The sequence below is a fragment of the Capra hircus genome, chromosome 27, assembly GCF_001704415.2.
Source record: "Capra hircus breed San Clemente chromosome 27, ASM170441v1, whole genome shotgun sequence".
In the NCBI taxonomy this organism is placed as follows: Eukaryota; Metazoa; Chordata; class Mammalia; order Artiodactyla; family Bovidae; genus Capra; species Capra hircus.
In genome coordinates, this window is record NC_030834.1 from 23,958,940 (window position 1) to 23,975,702 (window position 16,763).

A 16,763-nucleotide genomic window follows, 5' to 3' on the forward strand; every position below is an offset into this window, starting at 1 on the left:
AAAACAATTTTAAAATAATCAATTTACCAACTTGTGATCCCTGTCCACAATAAACTGGTTTGCTAGTGTTTGCAATGGCTTCTAGTTGAGAGATACTGCACCAAAAATTGTAAAAATGCCTTGAGTGAAGAGTGGGTAAAAAAGAGACTAATTCCCACTTCACATCGGAACACATAGTGTATTGTTTAAACTATAGAAGAACTTGGCATCTGCATTCATTACATGGACAGAAAGAATAATGTAAGCTTTAGCTTACCATTTAAAACATGGTTTCTCCTATTGCTAATTTTAATTCCCTGGCCTCAGGTCCTTTTTAATTGGGAGGAGGAAGTGTCTATTGGTTGCTATTTTTGTTGTTTACCAAAATTCTCTTCGTAGAGATCTGTATAGTTGAAAGTGGAATATTTGTTGAAAATCAGACAGATGGTGATCTGGAAAAAATGGGAAAATATCCATTTTCCTTGTAGCTTTTAGATTCTAGCTACTTTTTATAGTTATAGAAAATTAAGAGTTTGTGCCTTTTCTGAGTTTTATGAAATTTTTCAAAAGTTAAATAAAGTTCTTTTGAAAATTGAATTCAAAGGAATCTATAAGAACAAAGAACAAAGAAAATAAGATGTAAATGAGGGTGATTTCTGTAACCTCCCATATTCTAATTCAAGAATTATTTCACAAGCACTAAGAATCTGATAGGTACTGGAGATTTAACTAATAAAAGCTTTTGAACTCTTGTAGTTAATACTAGGAGTGAGGAGCAGAGAGAGACACACACAGAATTATAGTTCTTTGAAAAGCATGCATAGGGAACAAAGGTGAGAAATTGCCTAACCAAGGGGTAAAGCCAGACAGAAAGGAGGGAGGGGAACAAATCTTACCAGAAGAGGAAGTGAGTGAGCCAGAGTAATAAAAGATAAGCTGAAACTTACTCTGGGCATTCTTTATTCATGGGACAGGTTTGAGAATATTCCAGTAACTGAAGTGAAGGACCCTATGGAGAAGAAAAGGGATGGATGATTGACAAGATCTCAAAGAGGGAAGGAAGGCATAGGATCTAAAGAGCAGAAAGTCAAATTAGCTAAAATTGGAGATGGAAGCCTCTTCCTTAAAGAACTGACAAAATGATTGAATGGAATTAACTGAGATTATGGGTGAATATATGGTCCAAAGGCAAAAGCTGAGGAAGTTTAGGAATCTAGACTTTCTTTGAAATTCCAAAAGGAAAAAAGACACTAGTAAAGGCAACAAAAGTCAGTTTATTGATCTTACTATGCTACCCACTTTGTTGAGAGCTTTAAATGTATTTTTATTGGAGTAGAGTTGATTTACAATGTTGGCCAATCTCTGCTGTAAAGCAGAGTGACTCAGTTATACACATAGCTATCCATATGTATACATTCTTTTTATATTCTTTTCCATTATGGTTTATCCCAGGATATTGAATATAGTTCCCTGCACTATACAGTAGGACATCATTGTCTATCTATTCTGTATGAAATAGTTTGCATCTACTGACCCCAGTCTCTCAGTGTACCCCTCCTCCAACCCGTCCTCTAAGGAACTACAGGTCTGTTATCTGTGTCTAGGAGTTTGTTTCACAGATATGTTCATTTGTGCCATACTTTAGATTCTCCATATAAGTGATATCATATGATACTTTTCTTTCTCTGTCTGATTTACACCACTTAGTTTGATCATCTCTAGGTCCATTCAGTTCAGTTCAGAGGCTCAGTCGTGTCCGACTCTTTGAGACCCCATGGACTGCAGCACTCCAAGCTTCCCTGTGCATCACTAACTCCTGGAGCTTGCTCAAACTCATGTCCATTGAGTCAGTGATGCCATCCAACCATCTCATCCTCTGTCGTCCCATTCTTCTCCTGCCTTCAATCTTTCCCAGCATCAGGGTCTTTTCCAAGGAAAGCATCAGGTGGCCAAAGTATTCAAGCTTCACACTTAAAGGAGGTGCTTTAGGACTGATTATTCCAGTGAATATTCAGGACTGATTTCCTTTGGGATTGTCTGGTTTGATCTCCTTGCAGTCCAAGGTACTCTCAAGAGTCTTCTCCAACACCACAGTTCAAAAGCATCGATTCTTTGGCACTCAGCTTTCTATACGGTCTAACACTAACATCCATATATGACTATTGGAAAAACCATGTTTTGACTAGACCTTTGTTGGTAAAGTAATGTCTCTGCTTTTTAATGTGCTCTCTAGGTTGGTCATAGCTTTTCTTCCAAGGAACACACATCTTTTAATTTCACGGCTGCAGTCACCATCTGCAGTGATTTTGGAGCCCAAGAAAATAAAGTCTGTCACTGTTTCCATTGTTTCTCCATCATTTGCCATGAAGTGATGGGACCAGATGTCATGATCTTCATTTTTTAAATGTTGAGTTTCAAGCCAGTTTTTCACTCTCCTCTTTCACTTTCATCAAGAGGCTCTTTAGTTCCTCTTTGCTTTCTGCCATAAGAGCGGTATCATCTGCACATCTGAGATTATTGATATTTCTCCCTGCAATCTTGATTCCACCTTTGCTTCATCCAGTCTGGCATTTAGCACGATATGCTCTGTATATAAGTTATCAGAATATAAGTAGCTTATACTCTGCATATGGCATTATGCCATTCTTTTTTATGGTTGAATAGTATTCCATCATAAATATATACCACATCTTTAGCCATTCATCTGTCAATGGGCATTTTATGTTGTCTCCATGTGTCTCCATGTCTTGGCTATTGTGAATAGTGCTTCTATGAACACAAGAGTGTGTGTATTTTTTGCATTATCAGCATTATAGTTTTGTCCAAATATATGCCCAGGAGTGGAATTACTGGATCATATGATAATTCTATTTTTAGTTTTTTGAGGAACTTGCACCAACTGACATTCTCACCATCAGTTCAGAGGGTTGTTTTTTTCTCCATACCTGCTCCAGTGTTTGCTGCTGCTGCTAAGTCGCTTCAGTCGTGTCCGACTCTGTGCGACCCCATAGACGGCAGCCCACCAGGCTCCCCTGTCCCTGGGATTCTCCAGGCAAGAACACTGAAGTGGGTTGCCATTTCCTTCTCCAATGTATGAAAGTGAAAAGTGAAAGTGAAGTTGCTCAGTCGTGTCCGACTCTTAGCGACCCCATGGACTGCTGCCTACCAGGCTCCTCCGTCCATGGGATTTCCCAGGCAAGAAGATTGGATTGTGGTGCCATTGCCTTCTCCAGTTACTTGTAGATATTGTAATGATGGCCATTTTGATTGGTGTGAGATGGTACCTCATAGTTTGGGTTTGCATTGCTCTAATAATTGGTGTGCTTCCGTTGCAGTGCAGGTGGTTACAAACCCGCCTGCAATGCAGGAGACCCAAGTTTGATCCCTGGGTTGGGAAGATCCCCTGGAGAAGGAAATGGCAACCTGCTCCAGTATTCTTGCCTGGAGAATTCCATGGACAGAGCAGCCTGGCTGGCTCCAGTCCATGGGATCGCAAAAGAGTCAGACCTAACTTAGAGACTAAACCACTGATAATTAGTGACTTGAACATCTTTTCCTGTACCTATTGGCTATTTATATTTATACTCTTCTTTGGAGAAATGTGTATTTAGGTCTTCTGCCCATTTTTTTTTTTTGAGTTTTATTTTATTTTTTACTATTGAGATGTATGTGCTGTTTGTATGTTTTGGAAATTATTTTTTTTATTTGCATATTGTATTTACATAAGGAAAAAGGTGCACTGAAAATGTTATAGAAAGAAATACACAAAACAAGGTCATATTAAAGTATGGTCAGCATAAAAAGAAGGGTAGTTTCAGGTCCCGTGCATCAGTTCCGACCACGTCCCGTAACTGTTCCTCAAGGCCCACTGGGGACAGGACAGGAGACGCTGATCTGTCCTGCAGGTAAGTCTCTGAGCGCCCTCCTGCCTCAGCCACGTGGACAGGGTGGGTGTGTTTGCACAGGTCTGCAGCCGTGACTGGAGGTAGAGCGGCTCCTGAGCTCGGTTCAGCACAGGTGCAGCAGGAACCGGGATCCGTTGTCGGTACTGAATCGACGCTCCTGACCATTTTCTTGTTTACTGTGTTTACTCAGTAATTCAACAAATTATCAGATCACTTATGTTCACAGAATTCAGAAGGGACAGCACTATTCAGCTGGACTTGGATAAGCACAACAGTGGTCAATTAGCCAGAATCAGACATTTCCCATTTCAGGTGTGGAATTGTCCCGCCAGAGAAAGTAAACAGAAGTAAAATAATTTAATTGCTCATGCCCTGGATTTTAAGATTCTGAGCTATGGAAAGTGGAAATTAAGTTTTGGTAATCAATGCTAGTGTCTAGGATAAAGCGAGGCTACGGTAAACGCTTCTTCGTGACATAATCCTTCTAAGAGCCGTACTGAAGTTACATGTGGAAACACTGGATCTCGGGACACCAGTCTGGTGGACCAGACTCTAAGCTGCTGGGGGACTGTGCATGGCGCACAGCAGTGAGAAAGGACCTCGACCCCTCTCGAGACATTCCTGTGCGCCGGGGCAAAACTGCATCAGCCTGTGGGCGTCTGTCCTCACCTGTCCTCAGGAGGTAAAGGTCAGATATTCTTGTCCTGGGTGTGGGGAGAGAGGAGGTCTCATGGGCCTGTTCTCCAGGGAGGCGGCTCCAGTGTCTAAACACAGAAAGGCTGCGGGTTTTGGGGCTGCTTCTGCGTGGCAGGAAGAGCAGGGCTGAGAGGCAGCGGCCTGTGGCACTCGGCGTCCGTCAGCGGAGGGTAGTACTGCCTGTAGCAGCTGTACGCGAACGTCAGGCCGATGGCGGATCCAGCCAGGGCGTCTGAACGAAGACAGAGGGGAAGCCTTCCCTCACTCACAAGTCATGCTTGCCGGTGGAGGGAGCTTGACCCTCCAAGGCTACTCGTTTAGCCTGCAGAACCCCCTGCCAGTGATGCTTGTAGTCACAGGTGCGGGACAGTGCAATTACAGCTGCAAAGAGTAGGGGTGACAGAAAGGAACAGAATCTCCAAGATTTCCCTCGGCCTCGTGGTGTGAAGCAGTGTAACTTCCCAGCCAGGTAGAAGGATGCGAAGGCCAGGCCGGCAAATGCAAAGGAAGAATGGCCACTGGGGAAGCTCTTGCGGCCCTCCTTCACCACGGCCTTGTCTCCTGTGCACATCAAGTCTCCACGGGCTTGCCCATCCGGGAAGCAGCGGTAGAAGAAGTCTGGGCGTGGCCTCCCCACTATCAGTTTGATTGTGTTGGTGAAGACGCCATTCAGGGCCAGGGCCAGGCTGGCCGCCAGGCAGGCTTGCCGGCTGTCGGCTGCATCTGCCACCTTGAGACACCTGGCCAGGAGTACTGGAGCCAGCGGGGCGAGGAAGGCGATGACAGATTCCGGTAAAGCCACATCTCTTCAGGCTGGATGAGCCTCTGGAAGGGCGGCAGCAGCTCCGTCACCAGGAAGGCCGCGAACAGTGCAAGTCGCACGCCCACCTCGGCCGCGAGGGCCGTCGCCGCCCTATGTTTTGGAAATTAAAACCTTGTTGGTCACATTGGTTGCGAACAGTTTCTCGGATTAGGTAAGCTGTATTTTGATTTTGTTTATTGTTTCCTTTGCCGTGCAAAAACTTGTCAGTTTGATTGGGTCTCATTTGTTTATTTTTGTTTTTATCACTATTGCCTTGGGAGACTGGCCTAAGAAAATGTTGGTATGATTTATGTCAGAGAATGTTTCACCTATGATCTCTTCTAGGAGTTTTATGGTGTCTTTTCTTATATTAAGTCTCTAATCCATTTTGACATTATTTTTGTGCATTGTATGAGGGTTTGTTCTAACTTCATTGACTTACATACAGCTGCCCAACGTTCCCAGCACCAGTTGCTAAAGAGACTTTCTCTTTCCCATTTTATATTAAATAAATATAGAGTTTTAAATGTGTTGCCTTAATTAATTCCTCCCATCAGTACTGTTACTGATTTGATTCTAGTAAATAAGAATTTGAAAATCGAAGAAATTATTTAACTGCCCTGGGTTGCACAAGTCTTGATTGATGAAGCTGTAGTCCAAGAAGAGAGCATTGGCTCAGAATGAGAGGGACGGTTAGGGAAAGCTGTGAAAGATGTGCATACGCTGTCTTGAGAATGGGAGAAGCAGCTAAAAGAGCAAGAGAAAAGAATAGCTGAGGAACGCTGGGGGCCCAGGGAAGGATGAAATCCTTTGGTCTGTTAAACATCAAGTTTCTTTACCAGTGAAAGAGAAAAGAGTGGATATTGGAGAACATTAGTGACAGTTTTGTTATGTTTTTTTAAATGTCTTTACTTGTTAATAAATAGACAGCAACACCCAATGTTAAGTTCCTTTTTTTTCCCGATGCTCTGTGAAATTTGAAATTGTGATGTAACAGTGCAAAAACATCAGATTAAGTATTATCAGAATGAACTTGTAGTCCTAACTTTGGATTTGTAATTTTTAATATCTCTGGGCTTCAGTTCATCTTTAAAATGCAAACCATCTTGAAGTTTATATTCCGTCCCTTTAAATGGACTGATCTGATCATTTAGAAGTGAAATGAATGTGACTACGTGGAAGGACTATATTCTTCTGTATTAGTTGATAAATATGCATATGTATATATATATTATTTCAGCGAGTTATTTTCTATTTATGATGGGTCTCCCTGACAGCTCAGGTGGTAAAGAATCTGCCTGCAATGCAAGAGACCTGGGTTTGATCCTGGGGCCAGGAAGATCCCCTGGAGAAGGGAGTGGCAACCCACTCCATTATTCTTGCCTGGAGAATTCCATGGACAGAGGCTACAGTCCATGGTGTCACAAAGACACTACTGACAGACTAACACTTTCACTTTTCTATTTACATAATGCTAAGTAGGAGATTTGAGAAAACATTGATAGTTCAAACATGTAAAATAGTAATAAAACTAACCTTTTAGTTTTGTAAGTGCTTTGGGGGTAACAAGATCTGATTAATCTTCTATCTTCTTAAATATCTAGTTTCCAGTTTAATTCAATAGTCAGATTTAAATCAGGCCTCAAGGCAAAGAGAAGCTCCATGTCTGAAGTTACCAAAGTAATTGGAATGGGGTACTATTTAGTAACATCTCGCCAATGATGAACAGCTTCAGGAAACTTGTAGGGTAAACTTCTGCTTGGCTTAAGTTATTTACTGGAGCACTATAACTCAGGTTCGGTTTGCATTTCCCTGGGAGAACAACTAAACTCCTTAAGCTTATAAATAAAAATAAGTTTAAAATAGAATAACTATATTTTTTCAAGTGCACATAGAACATTTGCCAGATAGAGTGTATTCTGGACATAAATCATAACTCAATAGATTTCAAAGGCGTCCAGAGATACAAAATATATTCTCTATAAAAACAGAATTGAAGTAGAAATGAATAACAGAAATATATCTGGAAAATCCCCAAATATTTGGAAACTAAATAACATACTTCTAAAGAACATATAATTCAAAAAAGAAATTAAAATGGAAGTTAAGTATTTTGAGCTGAATGAAAATGACAATACAGCATACAAAACATGTGGTCAGCTGCTAACGCAATACTTAAGGAGAAATTGTGGGCCCTGAACACCTAAGATAGAAAAAGAAAAATATGACTTAAAATCAAAGTCTTCAGCTTCATACCTTAAAAATCTAAAATGAAAAGAATTAATCCCAAATAAGTAGTGAGGATATTATTAGAGATCAAAGCAGAAAGCAAAGTAATAGAAAGAAGAAAAAAAATTGAAGAAACCAAAGGCTGGTTCTCTGTGAAGATCAATAAAATTGATAAACTTCTAAAAGACTGATCAGGGAGAGAAAAGATACACATTATCAATACCAGAAAGAAGACTGATAACATTACAGAAATTGCAGGTATTAAAGTGATACCTGGAGAATATTATATACAAACATACACCAATAATTTCAGCAACTAGTAAGAAATAACAACTTACTTGAAAGATAACTGTGAACATTCACTCATGACGAGCTAAATAACCTAATAATTCTATATCTTTTTTTAAAAAATGAATTTGTGATTTAAAGTCATCCTACATGAGAAACTCCAGGCTTCAATGGTTCTACTGGTGAACTTAATGAAATGTTTGAAGAAAAGATGACACCAGTTTCACACTAACCAACTTAATAAAGAAAATATAAGATTGTTCATTCTTGTATCATATTTCAAAGTTATAAAAGTATTTCTCCAGTTATCATCTCTCATATTCTAATCTCTCCTGGTATCTGCTTATAGTTGAATCATTCTAATGTATCAACAGGAGGATGCCTGAATCTGTAATGACACTACGCTTCTTACCAAAAAATATTTGCACTTCTCAGATTAGTGCTGCTTGACAGGCAAGTTATTGATTTAGGAAGAGATACCATCCACACTGTAAGTTCTGGATTTATGAGGCCTGAAGGAAAGATTACAACAAAGCAAGGTAGTTACAAAAGCACGGATGGATGGACCCACTTTAGCATGGGTAGATGGTATGATCATCTATGCAGATCATCTTTGGTCCCAGAGGGATTCATTCTTGCCTGTAATTCTTCACCGTTATACAATTGGGGGCTCCTGTGAGAGTTGAGAAAAGTGATGACATCTCACTACTCAATAGCTCTGCTATAATGAGACTTAGATCACCTACTCAGAAAGGCAAAATAGTCATCAGGGACATGTGCCTCTCCACCAGATTCATCATCAGGAAGGCCCCATCTTCCAGGGATTAGAATCACACTCACAAAAGTGTCATTTCAGTATTCAAATGTACCAAAACAAACAAGCAAACAAGAACAAAAATGAGAGGTCACAGATAATTAAGACCCTAAAATGTGAGACAAATTGAGCAGTCGGGTCAAGATTTGGGGGAGGCAATTCTTCATGGATAGCTTGTCTGCCTTCCTCTTCTGAGTAAAAGGAAGTGACAGCTGTGTTGTAGACTTTGGAAGACAAACACAGTGTCTCCCATCAGGACTGAGGGCATATTTGCTTCTTGACCAAAATAATAAAGATAATTTCTCTCTTTGGGACAAAGTTTATGCAGATTTGCTCTCAGCCCATTGATAGATTGCTGGTTTCTTAAGCTTGGGGTCTCTGGGCAGTGTGTAGAGTATACACCTGGGATACTCTGTGTTTTGCCCTTGTGAGACTTGCAGGATAAGGAGAAACTGTAGAAACAGTGAGCCCATGCTGCCCATTGTGCCATAATTGATAAAGTCCTGTGTCTCTAAGTCTTGTGTCTTTTGCCAGCATCCATGAAATTGTCATAGGCTAATTGTTAGCTTGCAAGCATGGTAAGAAAAAAAATTTTTTTTCCAGACCTCTCACAGTTTGTGACAAGGGTGTATCATGCTTTTCTATCGGCCCTGCAAAAGGCAGCGACCAGGGGCTCCTATGAAGGGTCCTTTTTTAGAAAGTATATGCTAAGCAGTATGAGTGGACCATGAGGGAGGCTCCCAGAACTCAAGGAAATATATTACTTACTAGATTACTGGTTTATTATAAAAGGATGCAACTCAGGAAGAGCCAGAAAGAAGAGATGAATAGGGTGGGGTGTAGAGAAATAGTACAGCGTTTCTGTGGCCTCTCCAGGTGCCATTCTCCAGCACCTCATGTGTCTGCCCACCCAGAAACTCTCTGAACCCTGTCCTTATGGGTTTCTATGGAGGTGTCATTACATAGGCATGATTGATTAAAATCACTGACCACTGGCAACTGATTCAATCTTCACTCATCCTCCTCTCCCCCACCCCAGGGGTCAGGTGGCAGGGCAGAAAGTTCCAACTTTCCAATCACGTGATTGGTTCTCCTGGCCACCAGTCCCCTTCTGTAGGTATTTTCCAAAAATCACTTTGCTAACATTAGACACCTTTATTACTCTCAAACACTTAGGAAATTCCGAAGGTTTTAGGAGCTTTGCACCTAGAACTGTGGTATGTGTGCTCAGTTGCTAAGTCGTTTCTGACTCTTTGTGACCCCATTGACTGTAGCCCACCAGGCTCTTCTGTCCATGGGATTTCCCAGGCCGGAGTACTGGAGTGGGTTGCCAGTTCCTCCTCCAGGGGATCTTCCTGACCCAGGGACCAAACCCATGTCTCCTGAATTGGCAGACAGATTCTTTATCACTGCACCACCTGGGAAGCCCAAGAACTGTTACCCAATATATGTGAGAAATGTATTTTGATCATTCGACTACCTTTTCCCTCATCCTTGAGTAGACGTCAAGCTTCCATCATCAGTTCCTCTTCCATTTCAGGCAGGGGAGTTTTATAGTCCCTACATAGTCAAACTGAGATTGTCATGAAGCAATGGAAACGAACAAAAAGATGGTAACATATACTAAAATACGGTAAATCATATCAGGTTTCAGTATAATGTCACCTTTTCCTTATTTTTTTGTTGTTATTGTTTTTAGTGATCATAGGGGAGTGTCTCCTATGAATCATTGACTTCCTGAGCTCACTAGGAAGGCTGTGGGGCTCAGGCCATCATTGTTTTCTTATTTTGGGAGCATGTGTTATGCTTCTGCTGCATGGTTTTGCTGCTGAGCAAGCCTGCTTGGTTTATGGTTAAGCAAACCTGCTTTCTTGTGTGATCATTAACTTACAGGGTCTTCCATAATTTTTTTCTACATACTATCCCCTAGTGGAATTAACTATTTAGTTACTTACTTTGTCCCTGTCAAAACTGGAAGAATGAAGAAGATGAAGAAAAAATAGAGGGATCAGGAGGAGGAGGAAGTAGAGGAGAAAATCAAAGTGTCAACACAGTAGAAGGAAAAAAAAAATGTGATGGATCCTTTTGTGCACCAATTTGGCTGGCCTGTGGTGCCCAGATAGTTCAGTTCAGCTCAGTTCAGCCGCTCAGTCGTGTCCGACTCTTTGTGACCCCATGAACCACAGCATGCCAGGCCTCCCTGTCCATCACCAACTGCCAGAGTCTAACCAAACCCATGTCCATTGAGTCGATGATGCCATCCAACCAGCTCATCCTCTGTCGTTCCCTTCTCTTCCTGTCCTCAATCTTTCCCAGCATCAGGGTCTTTCTCAATGAGTCAGCTCTTCGCATGGGGTGACCAAAGTATTGGAGTTTCAGCTTCAACATCAGTCCTTCCAATGAACACCCAGGACTGATCTCCTTTAGGATGTCCAGAGAGTTGGTCAAACATTATTCTAGATGTTTCTATGAAGGTGTCTTTTGGATGAAATCAACATTTTAATAAATGGACTTTGAGTAAAGAAGATTTTGCTCCATAGTGTGGGGTGGAGGCATAAATAGAGCAAAGACTGATTTCCCCTGAGCAAGAAGAAATTCCACCAGCAGACTACTTTGGACTCATATTTCAGCTTTTTCCTAAGTGTCCAACTACCAGCCTCCTCCATCAGATTTTGGGTTCATTAAGCCTCCACAATCACATGAACCAGTTCCTTAAATTAAATCCCCTTTTCTTTATGTGTGTTTATGCATGCACACACACACATAAATCTCTATACATATTATATGTATAATATGTGTGTGTGTATCCTCAGTTCTGTTTCCCTGGAGAACTGTAACATATGACCCCAAAAGTTTCTGCTCAGAGAGGATCTCTAGTAATCCTAGATGTTTAAAAAAATTGTGAACTACCATATTCATGGATCTAATCGAAAATATTACCTGAAATTAACACAGCCACCTCTTCCAACAACACAAGAGAAGACTCTACACATGGACATCACCAGATGGTCAACACCGAAATCAGATTGATTATATTCTCTGTAGCAAAAGATGGAGAAGCTCTATACAGTCAGCAAAAACAAGACCAGGAGCTGACTATGGCTCAGATCATGAACTCCTTATTACCAAATTCAGACTCAAATTGAAGAAAACGGAAAACCACTAGACCATTCAGGTATGACCTCAGTCAAATCCCTTATGATTATACGGTGGAAGTGAGAAATAGATTTAAGAGACTAGATCTGATAGATAGAGTGCCTAATGAACTATGGAATGAGGTTCGTGACATTGTACAGGAGACAGGGATCAAGACCATCCCAATGGAAAAGAAATGCAAAAAAGCAAAATGGCTGTCTGCGGAGGCCTTACAAATAGCTGTGAAAAGAAGAGAGGCAAAAAGCAAAGGAGAAAAGCAAAGATATAAGCATCTGATTACAGAGTTCCAAAGAATAACAAGAAGAGATAAGAAAGCCTTCTTCAGTGATCAGTGCAAAGAAATAGAGGAAAACAACAGAATGGGAAAGACTAGAGATCTCTTCAAGAAAATTAGAGATACCAAGGGAACATTTCATGCAAAGATGGGCTCGATAAAGGACAGAAATTGTATGGACCTAACAGAAGCAGAAGATATTAAGAAGAGATGGCAAGAATACACAGAACAACTGTACAAAAAGGATCTTCAGGACACGGATAATCACGATGGTGTGATCACTCATCTACAGCCAGACATCTTGGAATGTGAAGTCAGGTGGGCCTGAGAAAGCATCACTACGAACAAAGCTAGTGGAGGTGATGGAATTCCAGTTGAGCTGTTTCAAATCCTGAAAGATGATGCTGTGAAAGTGCTGGACTCAATATGCCAGCAAATTTGCAAAACTCAGCAGTGGCCACAGGACTGGAAAAGGTCAGTTTTCATTCCAATCCGAAAGAAAGGCAATGCCAAAGAATGCTCAAATTACCGCACAATTGCACTCATCTCACACGCTAGTAAAGTAATGCTCAAAATTCTCCAAGCCAGGCTTCAGCAATACGTGAACCATGAAATTCCAGATGTTCAAGCAGGTTTTAGAAAAGGCAGAGGAACCAGAGATCAAATTGCCAACATCCGCTGGATCATGGAAAAAGCAAGAGAGTTCCAGAAAAACATCTATTTCTGCTTTATTGACTATGCCAAAGCCTTTGACTGTGTGGATCACAATAACCTGTGGAAAATTCTGAAAGAGATGGGAATACCAGACCACATGATCTTCCTCTTGAGAAATCTGTATGCAGGCCAGGAAGCAACAGTTAGAACTGGACATGGAACAACAGACTGGATCCAAATAGGAAAAGGAGTACATCAAGGCTGTATATTGTCCCCCTGCTTATTTAACTTCTATGCAGAGTACATCATGAGAAACGCTGGGCTGGAAGAAACACAAGCTGGAATCAAGATTGCCGGGAGAAATATCAATAACCTCAGATATGCAGATGACACCACCCTTATGGCAGAAAGTGAAGAGGAACTAAAAAGCCTCTTTATGAAAGTAAAAGAGGAGAATGAAAAAGTTGGCTTAAAGCTCAACATTCAGAAAACAAAGATCATGGCATCCGGTCCCATCACTCCATGGGAAATAGATGGGGAAACAGTGTCAGACTTTATGTTTTGGGGCTCCAAAATCACTGCAGATGGTGACTGCAGCCATGAAATTAAAAGACGCTTACTCCTTGGAAGAAAAGTCATGAGCAACCTAGATAGCATATTCAAAAGCAGAGATATTACTTTGCCGACTAAGGTCCATCTAGTCAAGGCTATGGTTTTCCCAGTAGTCATGTATAGATGTGAGAGTTGGACTGTGAAGAAGGCTGAGTGCTGAAGAATTGATGGTTTTGAACTGTGGTGTTGGAGAAGCCTCTTGAGAGTCCCTTGGACTGCAAGGAGATCCAACCAGTCCATTCTGCAGGAGATCAGCCCTGGGATTTCTTTGGAAGGAGTGATGCTAAAGCTGAAACTCCAGTACTTTGGCCACCTCATGCGAAGAGTTGACTCATTGGAGAAGACTTTGATGCTGGGAGGGATTGGGGGCAGGAGGAGACGGGGACGACAGAGGATGAGATGGCTGGATGGCATCACTGACTCGACGGATGTGAGTCTGAGTAAACTCCGGGAGATGGTGATGGACAGGGAGGCCTGGGGTGCTGCTATTCATGGGGTTGCAAAGAGTCGGACACAACTGAGCGACTGAACTGAACTGAACTCAAATATTAAATAAAAAGTAGAAACTCACAAATGAATATAATATATAAAAAACTTATTATGAGAATTAGATCCACATATACCAAGTTGATAGAGTTGTTAGTGAGCTATTTAAGTATTACTTGCTGTTGTGTCCGACTCTTTGTGACCCCATGAACTGTAGCCCACCAGGCTCCTCTGTCCATGGGATTCTCTAGGTAAGGATACTGGAGTAGCCATTTTCTTCTCCAGGGAATATTCCCAACTCGGGAATTGAACCTGGATCTCCTGCATTGCTGGCAGACTCTTTACCATCTGAGCCATCAGGGAAGCTTAAATAAACATAGATTAAGTGTAAATAACTTGATAGCTACAAATATAGTCTAGTTGTAATTCATGAAAAGAATAGTATATAATAAACAATAACTTGATGGTACTGGATTTTTAAATCTCTGAAAAAATCATTTTAAAAATGGTTATTAATGGAGAGATGGGGAGTTGGTGGTAGGAAGTAAAGTTTGCATTTTCTTTGTCTTTGATGGAGAGAATCAAAAGGTAATATTTAATCTGTTGGACATAAATTGAGAATTAAAGATTATTATTTATTATTATTTAAAGATATGGAGACATATCTAATCTGAAACCAGATTGGATTCAAAGTTTTCAGAAAGTGCTTTATGAAGCTGTAGATCAGGGGCAAAGGAAGAATATGGCTAATTTTATATATTGTTTTTATTCATTCAGTTTTGGCTGCACTGGGTCTTGTCTTGGTTTCTGCACGTGGGCTTTCTCTAGTCACGGTGAGCAGGGGTTGCTCTCTAGTTGCCGTATGCGACCTTCTCACTGTGGTGACTTCTCTTGTCATGGAGCACAGGCTCTAGGGGATGTGGCCTTCAGTAATTATGACATGCAGGCTCTAGAACAGGATGTCTAGGTAGTTGTGGTGGAAGGGGCCAGTTTCCGTGAGGCCTGGGGAATCTTCACAGAGCAGTTGGCAGGTGGACTCTTAACCACTGGGCCACCAGGGAAGTCCAAAATATAACTAACTTTAAACTCAAGAATTTTATTGAGAATTTAGGTGCTGTCTTGCTGACAGTAGATTACATGGTTGTCAACTTGATCTTAGCCAGAAGGCCGAGAAGCAATGTCAAGATGCTTTAAATACTTGTAGAAAGAAGGCAACTTGTAAATGACTGTTATGGGTAGAGTGTGTTGTGTCCCTGCGTCTATGCAGATTTTCTTCCAGTTTAAAAAGCAAATGAGCTCTGGGGACAGAGCAGGAAGCACGTGTAGGAAGCAGAAATCACAGAAGCAAAATGTACCTCTAGTTGGCTATGGCTGTTAGGCAGGCTCTCTTTTCAATCTACCTATTACTTGAGCCCAATTTTTCCTCTATTTGCCTCCATTTTCTGGTGCCTCCGTTTGTCTTCCTGTCCCCCTTCCTCCTCCTGCTTCTCTTCTGCTCTTAGCTTCCTTCGTCCACTCCTTTATGGACACCTGTGGTTCTCTTATAGCAGAGAGGAACATATGATGCTTTCACTTGAGCAGCCTAGAACTCCCTTCTAGGTGCCATCACTTCTCAGTTACTCATTAACAAAGACAGTTGCTTTTTGTTGGTGTTTATAATCGACACTATCAAACCTAACTAGATTCAATGAAATGTCATTTGAATGTTTCTCTATGTGTGTTACTTAAGGAAGTGTTATGCTCCTGTAATTATGTAGATACTCAGATCTGCTTTGTTTTGCGGGTTATGAATGATGACAGAGTCATTAGGTATATGCTGACAAAACAGGTGTTTTCTTTCACAATAACATTCACATCTGTAGTAGCCATTTACTCTTATATTTTAGGTTTTTTTTCATAACAATATCAAGAGTGAGTTGAGCAAGAAAGTAATTATCTTACAAGGACTCAAAAAAGTCTTCATTACAAAGCATGCAAAATAAAACATATCCCTTGGATGCTGTAATATTTTTAATTATCTTAACTACAGAGGTCCAGAGTAGAAGATTATAAATCTGAAAGGCAGACTCACCTTGAATCACACTGGAGGCAAAACTCCACTCTCCATAGTGTAGACCTTCACACCTCTTGAACATTCAAGGGATCTGACGGCTGTGTTTTGTTTAGATTCTTGGTATGGAATAGCCTCCTATATTTGTTTTCTAAACTATTTTTACACTTATTTTTATTTGGTGTTAATAATATTTTAATAGCCACCTTATCTTATTTCTTTTATAAAGACACATCAAGGTAAGCACATAATTCATGACTCCTTTAGAATAGGGCTCTTGCTTCACTTCAGTTGCTCAGTCCTGTCTGACTCTTTGCGAGCCCATGAATCGCAGCACACCACGCCTCCCTGTCCATCACCAACTCCCGGAGTTTACTCAAACTCATGTCCACCTAGTAGGTGATGTCATCCAGCCGTCTCATCCTCTGTTGTCCCCTTCTCCTCCTGCCCTTAATCCCTCCCAGCATCAGACTCTTTCCCAATGAGTCAACTCTTCACATGAGGTGGCCAAGTATTGGAGTTTCAGATTTAGAATCATTCCTTCCAGTGAACACCCAAAGAGAATGGATTGGTTGGAACTCCTTGCAGTCCAAGGGACTCTCAAGAGTCTTCTCTAACACCACAGTTCAAAAGCATCAATTCTTTGGCGCTCAGCCTTCTTCATAGTCCAACTCTCACATCCATACATGACCACTGGAAAAACCATAGCCTTGACTAGCGGACCTTTGTTGGAAAGTAATGTCTCTGCTTTTTAATATGCTATCTAGGATGGTCATAAATTTCCTTCCAAGGAGTAAACATCTGTTAATTTCATGGCT

General features: G+C 41.1%; 1 pseudogene; it reads right to left on the reverse strand.

Moving 5' to 3' along the window:
• On the reverse strand, nt 4,649-7,978 carry LOC108634072 (annotated as a pseudogene).